Source organism: Mustela nigripes, chromosome 1 (assembly GCF_022355385.1).
Source record: "Mustela nigripes isolate SB6536 chromosome 1, MUSNIG.SB6536, whole genome shotgun sequence".
NCBI classification, from domain to species: Eukaryota; Metazoa; Chordata; class Mammalia; order Carnivora; family Mustelidae; genus Mustela; species Mustela nigripes.
In genome coordinates this window covers 204,000,836-204,013,544 of record NC_081557.1, presented here as the reverse complement: position 1 = coordinate 204,013,544, position 12,709 = coordinate 204,000,836, and the positions used below count along the sequence as shown (strand labels likewise).

The window sequence follows — 12,709 nt, the reverse complement described above, 5'->3', positions numbered from 1 at the left end:
TTTTTTTTTTTTTCAGAGAGAGAAAGAGAGACAGAGAAAGTAAGGGGAGGGGCTGTGGGAGACTGAGAGAATCTCCAGCAGACTCCCCACCGAGCACAGACCCTGACTCAGGGCTCCATCCCAGGACACCAACAGCACGACCTAAGCAGAAACCAAGAGCATCCCAACCAAATGAGCCACCCAGGCATCCCAAGACATTTCTCTTTATATAGAAGCATTCCATCTAACAAATGAAGTTACAGAATTAAGATATCAACAGTTTCCAAAGCCTAATAAAATAATGACTCTGAGGCACCTGGGTGGCTTAGATGGTTAATTAAAAACCAACTCAAGGGGCACCTGGGTGGCTCAGTGGGTTAAGCCGCTGCCTTCGGCTCGGGTCATGATCTCAGGGTCCTGGGATCGAGTCCCGCATCGGGCTCTCTGCTCAGCAGGGAGCCTGCTTCCTCCTCTCTCTCTGCCTGCCTCTCTGCCTACTTGTGATCTTTCTCTGTCGAATAAATAAATAAATAATCTTAAAAAAAAAAAAAAAAAAACTCAATTTCAGCTCAGGTCGTGATCTCCAAATCATGGGATCAAGCCCCTCACTGGGCTTCACATTGATTGTGGAGACTGATGGAGATGCTCTCTCCTCCTCCCTCTGCCCCTCTTCGCTTGTGCGCTTTCTATATATTAAATAAATAAATAAGGGCTTTAGGCATTGGGCATCAAGAGTCGCTTATAAGAAGAAACACTACTAACCATTATCTGCCCACCAACCTATGAAGTCTTTTTGCTAAAAATAAATCAATTCTGAATCTGATCACACCTTTAGATTTATCTACCAGTGCACAGTCATTTCTGTGTAGTTTAAGCACCATACAGAATAAAATCCAGACCGTAATTCCACAGAACAAATCACGGAGTTTCATCAACAAATAAATTACAAGGAAAGACAAAAGATGGAGGGGAACCTATAGATTAAAACAAATCACAATGCATAAAGAGAATTTGGATCCTGATTCAACGGTTATTAAAAAAAAAAAAAACTGGGACGCCTGAGTGGCTCAGTTGGTTAAGCAGCTGCCTTCGGCTCAGGTCATGATCCCAGCGTCCTGGGATCGAGTCCCACATCGGGCTCCTTGCTCCGCAGGGAGCCTGCTTCTCCCTCTGACTCTGCCTTCCACTCTGTCTGCCTATGCTCGCTCTCGCTCGCTCTCTCTCTGACAAATAAATAAATAAAATCTTTAAAAAAAAAAAAAAAAACTGACACAATCAAGAAAATGTTAACATTGGTTGGACATTTGAAGGTAATAAGAAATTATTCATTTTTGTGATAGTGGTATTTGTGTTTATCTTTTAAAAAAAAATGTATGTAATTATACATGCCGAAATATTCAAGTTAAAAGGACATGAAATCTGGGTTTGGGGAATACAGATGAAAACCAGCTGTGAGTTAACAACTGTTGAAGCTGGATGAGGGTAAACAGGGACTTCTTACACCATTCTCTGTACATATACCTGAGAACAATTTAACATGTAAAATAAATCAATCTGGAGTCTAAGTATCACATAATAGAAATATTTTTATTGTCAAACTTAAAAATTAAGACAAGGTAAATTTTAACGTTGGTTGGATATGTGATTATTTTTTTTACAATCTCTTTTAAAGTATCTTTTTTTTTCTCTTTTAAGATTTTATTTCTTCAGGGTGCTTAGGTGGCTCAGTCATTAAGCAGCTGCCTTCAGCTGGGGTCATGATCCCAGGGTGCTGGAATTGAGCCCCATGTCGGGCTCCCTGCTTAGCGGAGAGCCTCCTTCTCCTTCTCCCCTCTGCTCCTCCTTGTGTTCACTCTCTGTCTCTCTCTGTGTCAAATAAATAAATAAAACCTTTAAAGAAGGGACGCCTGGGTGGCTCAGTTGGTTAAGCAGCTGCCTTCGGCTCAGGTCATGGTCCCAGCGTCCTGGGATCGAGTCCCACATCGGGCTCCTTGCTCCGCAGGGAGCCTGCTTCTCCCTCTGACTCTGCCTTCCACTCTGTCTGCCTGTGCTCGCTCTCACTCTCTCTTACAAATAAATAAATAAAATCTTAAAAAAAAAAAAAAAAAAAAAAACCTTTAAAGAAATATTTATTTCTTCATTTGACAGAGAGAGACAGCACAGAAGCAGAGGGAGCAGCAGGCAGAGAGAGGGAGAAGCAGGCTCCCCGCTGAGCAGGACTGCGATGGGATGGATCCCAGAACCCTAGGATCATGACCTGAATCGAAGGCAGATGCTTAACCAACTGAGCTGCCCAGATGCCCCTTAAACTATCTTTTAAAGTATTTCAAATTACTTACTTTTCTGACAATACAAGGACTACTTGAAAGAACTAACTGGAAACCAATAACCATCTAAAGAAAGAGCTTTTAGGGGCACCTGGGTGGCTCAGCGGGTTAAAGCCTCTGCCTTCGGCTCAGGTCATGATCCCAGGATCCTGGGATCCAGCCCCGCATCGGGCTCTCTGCTCAGCAGGAAGCCTGCTTCCTCCTCTCTCTCTGCCTGCCTCTCTGCCTACTTGTGATCTCTCGCTCTCTCTGTGTCAAATAAATAAATAAATAATCTTTAAAAAAAAAAAAAAAGAAAAAAAAAAAGAAAGAGCTTTTAGGGTAAAATTAGTAACACAAGGTTGAACACTAAACAAAACCTTATCAGTATCAGGTAATGTCAAAGACTTAAAGGGGAAAATGATCAGCTGTATAAATTATATTTTAGAAAGAAAACAATCCCATCACATGGAAACTGGATAGAATTTAGATCCATAGTATTCAGTAAGCCTCTTTGACTAAAATCTAAACATAGTGACAAGCAGTAAAATAAACCATACCAGCTGTCCTGCTGTAAACCACATCAAAATTCTGAAAAGCAGTTCTGACTGTCAAAACCATTCACTTCCTTTAAAAAAATCTTTACTCTTCCAGTTTTCTCCCACAGTCACAATCTAGGGCTATGTCGAGATTTTACAATGTTCGGATTTTACAATGCAATTTCTACATCGCATAAGCGCATTAGCTGAAGACTGAACCTTACAATCCCCCTCCCAGTCACCCGCTAGGCCACAGGTGCCCTCTCCCAGAGCTGCTGAACTCCCACTCGTTCTCCCCCAAGGCTCCAATGACGTCCCGTAAAGGAGACAGAGCGCCCTTTCAGCCAGCCTATTTCTTCCCCCGTTAGGATTTCAGCCCATCGTCCTCAAGTACGCAGAGCTCTTCCCGTAACATCAACGCACTCAGCCACCGGACGGGCTCTGGTCCTGAGGATCCCACCAGTTGCTTCCGGTCATTTAGGCATAAAATCACACACCCCGCCACCAGCAGTCCCCGGTGAGCCGAAGTAGTGCTCGGAAGGTGGGGACGCAGGAAGCGAACACAAATCACCCAAAAAACGTCCAAGGCCGTGGATTACGAGAATACACACAAAAGTGATTGCCCAGGGCAGAACCCTCTGACATCTCCCCCAACAGATGTTACAGACAGAAAAGAGCGAGAAGACGACGACAAGCGCCCCGGCCGTCCCGCCTGACAGTCGGCAGGTGGGTCTGGCTGCGGGAACCCACCGCTTGCACTGGCTCCCAAGCCTACAGGCAGCCGCCAGCCGCAGGCGCTGCCGGCAGCCGACCGCGCCGAAGCCCGACCCCCGACGCCCACCACCCAGCCCCCACGCCGGCCGCCCGGCCGCTCCCACCAAGCAGCCCGCGCCGCCAAGGGTATGCAGGGCGCCGTCCCCTCCGCACCCGGTCCCGGCCCGGCAGCGACCACCCCTCCCAGCGCGGCCGTGAGCCCCCGCGGCCGACTCCAGACCCGCCCGCGCCCCGCCCGCTTCCCACGGCCTCTCGGGCGCCGCAGCCGCCACAGGCCCCGCGGCCCGGCCTGCAGCCCCTCGGCCGCTCCGCCGCGCCCCGGCCCCCGCGGCCGCCCCTGCACGCGGGCCTCACCTCAGGGGGCGAGTCGCGAGCAGAGCACTGGCGTTCGCAGGTCCGAGGACTGCGCGTCGGCTCCCGCTCGGGCTCCGGCTCGGGGTCGGACTCCAGCTCCAGCTCCGGCTCGGGCTCCGGCTCCGCCCCCTGTCCGCCGCGCGCTCCCCAGCCCGCAACCCCGGCCTGCCCGGCCTCTCCGCCCCCTCAGCCCCGGCGCTGCCCCCGCCGCGGAAGCTGGGTGCGGCCTGCGGCGCTGCAGCCCAACAACGCGCCACCCTATAGGCCCAGCCGGCCCCGCGCCGCCAAGCAAAGCGCCATGCGATTGGCTGACCGCGAGGCGGGAGGGGCGGGGCTCGTGCGGTGCGGGGGAGGGTAAGGGCGGAGGCCCCGCCTGTGGCCGCTGGGGACCGCAGGGACCGGGTGGGTGTGGTCTCGCCCGCCGAACGCTTGCAGTGGAGGTTCTAGCCCCGCTGGCCACCTGGGCGGCAGCTTCGCAACGGCGGCTGTGCTGGCAGCGCCCGTTCTCCCAGAACCAGTCGTGCGCTCGCTTGTCCCTGGACAGACTCTCGTGGAGGCCCCTGCAGGCCAGGTGCCCGGGTTGGGCTGCACAGCGTCCTAAAGGGCCCAGTTCCAGGTCAGAGGGACCCTCGGAGCCCGCGGCCGCGCCACTCCCTGCCCACACCTCGTGCGCTCCTCCAGCAGGCGGACCCTTGGACGCTGCACCGGTGTGCCCGGCCTTGGGCCCCGGGCCCCGGGCGGGCGGGCGGCGGCACAGGCAGAGTTTGTGGCTGGTGGCCAGGGTGGAGTCAGGACAGCAGGGTCTGTGCTTGGCGATAAGGCTCCACAGACAAGGTGGCTGCCTACTGCCCAAGGCCTGACCTGCCGGTGCTGGATGAACAAGCGCCGGTCACATCCACAGAACCAGTCGTAGGAGTCCTGTCAGTGACCAGGAGGCTAGCCTGGAGACCAGGCCAGCACCTTCCCCTATCCTCACCCTCCTCTTGGCTCATCTGAGTCCCCAAAAGGCCCTGGACACAGAGAAGCAGAGCTTCTTGTTCCCTTTATACCACAGAAAACTGAAGCTAGCAGGGGAAGAGCAGTGTAGAACCCGGGCCTTCTTCCCAGCAGGGACCTCTTTGGCTTTGCCCACAGAAAGGTCAGTGATACTGTCCAGGGTTAACATCTGTGACCTCTGATCTCAGGGCACTTCTGGACAAGACTCCACAATTCTACATCAGTTAATTTTGTTTCCCTTGCACCCAAGAACAAGGTTTGGTGCTTGGAGCTGTCAGTGAAAGGGGAACCTGGGTGCTCAGTTACTTAAGTGAGGGGTCTTGATTTCAGCACAGGTCAGGATCTCATGATTCTGGAATCGAGTCCCCCATCTGGCATCTTGCTCAGCAGGAAGCCTGCTTCTCTCTCTGCCTCTGCCTTCCATTCTGCCTGCTTGTGCTCTCTTTCTCTCTCTCTGACAAATAAATAAATAAAATCTTTTAAAAAAGAAAAAATTTGTTAAAAGTGAACTGGAAGACATGGAGAAAGTAAATGAAACACAGAGTAACAAGCGTGAGAAGAATGAGCAGAGCACTAGTGAGTTGTGGAACAACTTCAAGAGGCCAAATAAATCTGTAATTGGAGTCCCTGAAAATGGGGATCAGGGGATCCCCATTTTGGAAGAAGACAAATACGATTTGAAGACATAATGGCTGAATTTCCTTTTACATCTGGTGCAAACTACAAACTCACAAATCAAAGCAACTCAGAAAGTAACTTCTGGCTTGCTACTGGGCTCTGGTAGAAACAGAATGTTTCTATGGGACATCAAAAGTGATTCTGAGGGGCATCTGGGTGGTTCACTGGGTTAAGCCTCTGCCTTTGGCTCAGGTCATAATCCCAGGAGCCTGGGATCAAGCCCTGCATCGGGCTCTATGTTCACTGGGGAACTTGCTTACCCCCCTCTCTCTGCCTGCCTCTCTGCCCACTATTACAAATAAATAAATAATCTTTAAAAAAAAAAAAAAGTGAGGGACGCCTGGGTGGCTCAGTTGGTTAAGCAGCTGCCTTCGGCTCAGGTCATGATCCCGGCGTCCTGGGATCGAGTCCCACATCAGGCTCCTTGCTCAGCGGGGAGCCTGCTTCTCCCACTGCCTCTGCCTGCCATTCTGTCTGCCTGTGCTCGCTCTCTCCCCACTCCCCTCTCTGATAAAAAAATAAAATCTTTAAAAAAAAAAAAAAGTGACTCTGAGGCCAGAATTGCCCATTGCTTGGTCCCATCCGGATACCAGGACACGAGTTCAGGTAGATACATCACAATCTAAGTGTCAGATTCAGGACTGAAAGGCTTCATGCAATGGGAGGATGCAATGGGAGGTGGTCCAGACCCTTGTTCATCTGCCTCTAGAGCAGCAGTGGCTATCAGCTCACACCAGTGGTGTCAGGGATTCCCTGGACACAGTGACAGAGGAGCAAAAAAACCTGTGCTTAATTCACGGGAAGGTTGGCTTACTATGTTGGTATAGGCTAAAAATGGTCTGCTGCTTCACTGTATCCCCATTCAGCAGCTGCCTTGAAAGACAGTGGTGAGAGGCAGTCACCCCCATAGGCAAAACTTCCGGCAGTAAATTTTGCCATTCACTTTGTGTGGCAGGAGATGTGGCCTGGACTCATGGGCAGTGGCACATGGCTTAACGGGGTGGTTGGGAGCCTGGAAGGAACAATCTGAAAGTTTGGGGACAAATAGGTCTGAAGATAAGGCATGTCAATGGACCTCTGGGAATTGGTACAAAGAATGAAGATCTTTGTATTGCATTTTTCTTAAGATTTTGTTTATTTATTTGACAGAGATCACAAGTAGGCAGAGAGGCAGGTGGGGGGGGCAGACTCCCTGCTGAGCAGAGGGACGGACGTGGGACTCCATTCCAGGACCCTGAGATCATGACCCGAGCCGAAGGCAGAGGCTCAACCCACTGAGTCACCCAGGCGTCCCTTTGTATTGCATGTTAATATTCACCAGTGAGCATCTACCAGAGAGGCTCTAAAAAAACAAGCAGAGAGAATGGACTGGCCAATGAGCATAAGCCAGGCTCTGTCCTCTGCCCCCATCATTCTGGCACAGTGCTCTCCCCAGTGAAGTCGTCATGGTAACAGAATGGAGGCCATGTATGAGCCCAATAGCATGAGCTCCTTGTAACCAAGGCTAATCCAGCTACTGTCACTGCCAAATACATTTGGCAGTAGGCTGTCACCTGTCCCAGCAGGAGCCAACCAGCTACTTGCTGGCAAGTTGATCACCTTGGATCCCTTCTATTCTAGAAAAAGTGATAATTCATGTTTACTGAGATGGCCATGTATCTGGATAAAGGTTTGCCTTTCTGCCTACAATTACTTCAGCACTCCTATCAAGAGTTCCCCAAGTGTCTGATCAGTTGACATGGAATCCCACATAACTGCTTTATGGCAAAGGAGGTATGGCAATGGACATGTGACCAGGAATATACCGTTCCTACCCAATATGTGCCATCCAGAAGTTTCTGGTGTGCTAGAGTGAGGGGCTGGCCACATGTAGATTCAGATGAGACTCCAACTTGGGGATGATCCCCAGGAGGTGGAGTGCCAGCCTCCGTGAAGCAGTACATAGCTACATCAATCACCACTTTACGAGGCTCTGTCCCTGTTACGTGCAATGCCCAATGACCTACTTGAGGAATTTGTGCATTCTGTTCCACAGCAGTAAGAGTTGTGAGCCTAGAGATCCTAGAGGTCTCCAAAGAGGACACTTCTACCAGGGGACCTAAGTCATGTTGAAACTATGGCTGTCGCCTGATCTCATGCAACAACTTGTGCCAGTGGATTGGTGGGCACAGAAGGGGGTAACCAGAGTGATAGGGATAATTGACCCTCATTATTGGTAGGATGTAGAGCTACCTGCTACAGGATAGGGTCAGGCAGGAATGTGGTGCTCAGGTGATCAGCAATCAGAGCAGGCACTCAGCAGAGTGGGGCATCTCTTGGTGCTCCCACCCCCAGTAACTGTAAACAGGCGAGCATGTCACACACCCTAGTAGGACCGTAGTAAGGGCCGGCTAGTAAGGGCCTAGTAAGGGCCGGCTCCCAGGAGCTCAGACCCTCAGGCATGAACGATCTAGGAGAGCCAAAGTGTTAGCTATGAAGAAATCTAGAATGGGTGGTAGAAAAGGGAGATGTTGAGTATCACTTGTGGTCTGGGGATCAACTATAGCAGTGGGGGCTACAGATCATCTCTTCACCCATTTCTCAGAAGTTTCTCCAGATACTGAGATCCATTAGAATACTGGAGAATTTGTGTCTCAATGGACTGAACTTAATAAGAGGAACAAGTAGATACGAGCAGTTCAAGGGGCAGATTTAGTAGTCGCTGTTGGTGCTCTGCCCAGATTTTCTCTCTGGCTTGGGGCTGGCAGTGGGCCCTGCCCAGTGATATGAATGTCAGCAGCTAATTGCCCCAGAGCCCTGTCTTCAGTGTCACCCAGCCCAGGAGATCATCTCCTTACTTGGATAGCCAATAACTAGCTGAGCTAGGGGTCCAAAGGCTGGTGCCCTGACCTCAAAGCAGGACCAACTGTGGGACAAATCTCCCTCCAGAGCGCCCGTGGGATCCGCTAAAGCTAGACCCCAGCTGAGACCACTTCAATCCTTTGTGTTTTATTTTTAATTTGCCCTATCCTGATTCCCCCACTCAGCTTATCCTGAGAACATTCCCTCTATAGATCCTCGCACAAGAGCCCCAGTTCAGGTTTTGCTCCTCAAGAATCTAATCTAAGAAAATTGCATATTAAAAATACTGTCTACAACTCAACACAGAAAAGCAACAGTTCAATTAAGAAATGGACAAAGGAGTTAAACATTTCTCCAAAGATGTACGGTTGGCCAATAAGCACATAAAAAAGATGCTCAAGGGCTCCTGGGTGACTCAGTAGGTTAAGCCTCTGCCTTCAGCTCAGGTCATGATCCCAGGGTCCTGGGATAGAGGCCCGCATCAGGCTCTCTTGCTCAGCAGGGAGCCTGCTTCCCCCTCTCTCTCTGCCTGCCTCTCTGCCTACTTGTGATCTCTCTCCCTGTCAAAAAAAAAAAAAAAAAAAAGAAGAAGAAGAAGAAGAAGCCTTAAAAGTGCTGGTAATACTCACTAGAGAAAGGGCACTTTAAAAATTAAAAAAAAAAAAAAAGATGCTCAATATCACTAATCTTTGGGGAACTACAAATTGAAGTCACCATGAGATTACCACTTGACATCCACTAGGACTGCTATAATAAAAAAGAAAAGAAAAGACTAAGTGTTGGCAAGGATGTGGAGAAACTGGAGCCCCATGCATTGCTGGTGAGAGTGTGAAATGGTGCAGCTGCTGTGGAAAACGTATGCTGGTCAAAAAAGTCAACAGAGAATTACCAGATGACCCAGCAACCCCATTTGGGGTATATACTCCAAAGAAATGAAAACAGAGATTCTAAACGATATTTGTACATCCATATCCATTGTAGCGTTATTAACAAGAACCCAAAGGTGGAAGCAACTCATATGTCTATTGTCAGATGAATGGATAAACAATGTGGCCCATCAGTACAACGGGATATTATTCAGCCTTTAAAAGGAAGGAAATCTGGGGCGTCTGGATGGCTCAGTCAGTTTAGTGCCCAACTCTTGATTACGGTTCAAGTCATGGTCTCGGGGTCATGAGATCGAGCCCCATGTCGAGTTCTATGCTGGGTGTTGGGCCTGCTTAAGATCCTCACTCCCGGGGCGCCTGGATGGCTCAGTGGGTTAAAGTCTGCCTTCGCTTGGGTCATGATCCTGGGGTCCTGGGATAGAGCCCCACGTCAGGCTCTCTGCTCGGAGGGGGGCTTGCTTCCCTTCCTCTCTCTCTGCCTGCCTGCCTACTTGTGATCTCTGTCTGTCAAATAAATAAATAAAATCTTTAAAAAAAAAAATGATTCTGACTCCCTCTGCCTCTGCCCCTTCCCCCGCCAAAAGGAAGGAAATCCTGACACATACTATAATGTACTAGAATCGTGAAGACACTATGCTAGTGAGATAAGGACAGGTCATTATACAATTGCCACTTATATGAGGTTCCCCAAGCAGTGATGTACATCCTTGCGCTGGGGCCATGCTAATCTCCATATATTATTCCAATTTCAGTCTATGTGCTGCCAAAGCGAGCACAGAAGAAGTAATGGCCCGTCCAGGGACTGACCCCTCAATGTGGTATTATCAGTACCAGGCTCTAACCAGCTGAGCTAACTGGCCAACTGTGGGTCAGATTTGTTAAATTCAGACACAGAAAGTAGAATGGTGGGCGCCCAGGGACTAGGGGAGGGAGAACAGAGATTTGTTAAATGGAGACAGTCTCCGTTTTGCAGGAGGAAAGAAGTTCTCAGGATAGATGGTGGTAAAGATTCACAGTAATGTGAATGTACTTAGTGCTACAGAACTGTGCACTTAAAATGGTTAAAAATGGTAAACTTTTTAAAGGCGATTTATTTTTTTTTAAGATTTTATTCCTTTATTGGAGAGGAGGAGAGAAAGAGAGAGCGAGCAACGAGCAAGGTAGGGGGAGGGGCAGAGAGGAGAAGGAGAAGCAGACTCCCCACTGAGCAGGGAGCCGGATGCAGGACTTGATCCCAGGACCCTGGGTTTATGACCTGAGCCGAAGGCAAAGGCTTAACCCACTGAGCCACCCAGGTGGCCCTGAAAGAGTAAATTTTATATTACATATATTTTACCACCATAAAAAAAGTTTTAAGATGTGTTTATTTATTGGGGCACCTGGGTGGCTCAGTGGGTTAAGCCTCTGCCTTTGGCTCAGGTCATGATCCCAGGGTCCTGGGATCAAGCCCCGCATCGGGCTCTCTGTTCCTCGGGGAGTCTGCTTCCTCCTCTCTCCCTCTGCCTGCCTCTCTGTCTACTTGTGATCTCTGTCTGTCAAATAAATAAATACAATCTTAAAAAAAAAAAGATGTGTTTATTTATTTAACATGGGGAGAAGAGCAGAGAGACTCCCAGGCAGAGTCCCCGCTGAGCATGGAGCCCACTGCGGGGCTTGATGACAGGACCCTAAGATCACAACCTGAGCCAAAACCAAAAGTTGGATGCTTAACCAACTGTTTTAGTACTGTTGAACGTTTTTTTTTTTTTTTTTTTTAAGATTTTATTTTATTTATTTAACAGAGAGAGAGACATGGAGAGAGGGAACACAAGAAGCAGGAGAGGGAGAGGGATAAGCAGGCTTCCCGCTGAGCAGGGAGCCCGATGTGGGGCCCAATCCCAGGACTCTGGGATCACCACGTGAGCCAAAGGCAGATGCCCAACAACTGAGCCACCCACGCACCCCGAAAGTTTTGGTTTTTTTTTTTTTTTTTTAAGATTTTATTTGTCAGAAAGAGAGCACAAGCAGGCGGAGTGGTAGGCAGAGGCAGAGAGAGAAGCAGGCTCCCCACTGGACAAGGAGCCCGATGTGGGACTGGATCCCAGGACCCTGGGATCATGACCTGAGCCGAAGGCAGCAGCTTAACTGACTGAGCTACCAAGGCATCCCCTGTTGAAAGTTTTTAATAAAAAAAAGTTTTAATACTATTAAAATACACCTTCCTTTTCAAAGGAAAAAAAAAAAAACACTCTCTTGGATGGGAGTTGTTTTCTTTCTTTTCCTTTCTTTTCTTTTCCTTTTTATGGATGGGAGTTAAAAAACAACACAGAATTTTTTTTTCCTCCCAAGATTTTATTCATTTATTTGACAGAGAGAGACCACAAGTAGGGGAACAGCAGCAGAAGGAGAAGCAGGATCTCTGCTGAGCAGTGAGCCCAACACGGGGCTCAATCCCAGGACCCCTGAGATCATGACCTGAGCTGAAAGCAGATGCTTCACAACTGAGCCCCCCAGGCACCCACAACATAGAATTAGATACATACAACAGTGATATCAAGTAATGAAGGAGATCAATGGAGCTAACGTCACCTGAAGTCTATGTGTTGTCTAGGAGGGTAAAAATATTTGTTACTCTAGACTCAGGTAAAATTAGAAAAAGACTATATAACTTTCCAACTAGAACAAGGACGTGGAATGACTTTAAAAAAAAAAAAAAGTTGCTCAATCCAAAAGGAGAGGAGGAGAGAGAAAGGAGGGAAAAAAACCCACAAACACAGGTTGGCCGATGCAAAAATAAATAAGATGGTAGATTTAATTACATTAAATACAAATTAACAAAATGCTTCAGTTAAAAGAAAAAGTATGTCCCAAATGCTAGAAACAAAGACATGAAATTAAAAACATACACACTTTACTATACACTAGAAGAAATATAAAGTACCTATGAAACAAATCTAAGAAAACGTGAGCAAGACTATAATGGACAAAGTTATGAAATTCTATTGGCAAACAAGAAGAAACACATCAATAGGGAGGTATACCATGTTGATGAGTCAGAAGACTCACTGTTGTAGAGATGTCAATTTTTCCCAAGCTGATTTACAGCTATAATGATTCCCAGTCAAAAGATCAACTGAGTTATTAGTGACACTGATGAGCTGACTTTAAAAATTGTGTGAAAATAGCTTTGTGCAGCAGAGATAGTACTGTGGCTAATGAGGTTTATCCCAGCTGCAATTATTGCTAAAACTTATGTGGGGGGAAAAAAAAAGTGGGATGGAATGCCTGGGGGGCTCAGTCCGTTAAGCATCCAACTCTTAAGATTTTATTTATTTATTTGTCAGAGAGAGAGAGGGAGAGAGAGCGAGTACAGGCG

At 48.4% G+C, this 12,709-nt stretch overlaps 1 protein-coding gene and 1 non-coding gene across 10 annotated transcripts in view; both read right to left on the bottom strand.

Annotated features, from left to right (window-relative positions):
* Positions 1-4,164, bottom strand: part of ADD1 (adducin 1) — an 82,491-nt gene extending 78,327 nt beyond the window's left edge. For 2 of the 9 annotated variants that reach the window (XM_059379789.1, XM_059379800.1), the window contains exon 1: positions 3,953-4,164. The gene's annotated coding sequence lies outside the window, so the exon portion shown is untranslated. The remainder of the gene's footprint in view (positions 1-3,952) is intronic. The other 7 variants (XM_059379755.1, XM_059379816.1, XM_059379765.1 and 4 more) reach the window with 5 other exon arrangements.
* Positions 4,165-10,025: 5,861 nt separating this feature from the next.
* LOC132009483 (U6 spliceosomal RNA) lies at positions 10,026-10,130 on the bottom strand. Its single transcript, XR_009401956.1, has one exon. It is a non-coding gene; the product is annotated as a U6 spliceosomal RNA (small nuclear RNA).
* Positions 10,131-12,709: the final 2,579 nt, after the last annotated feature.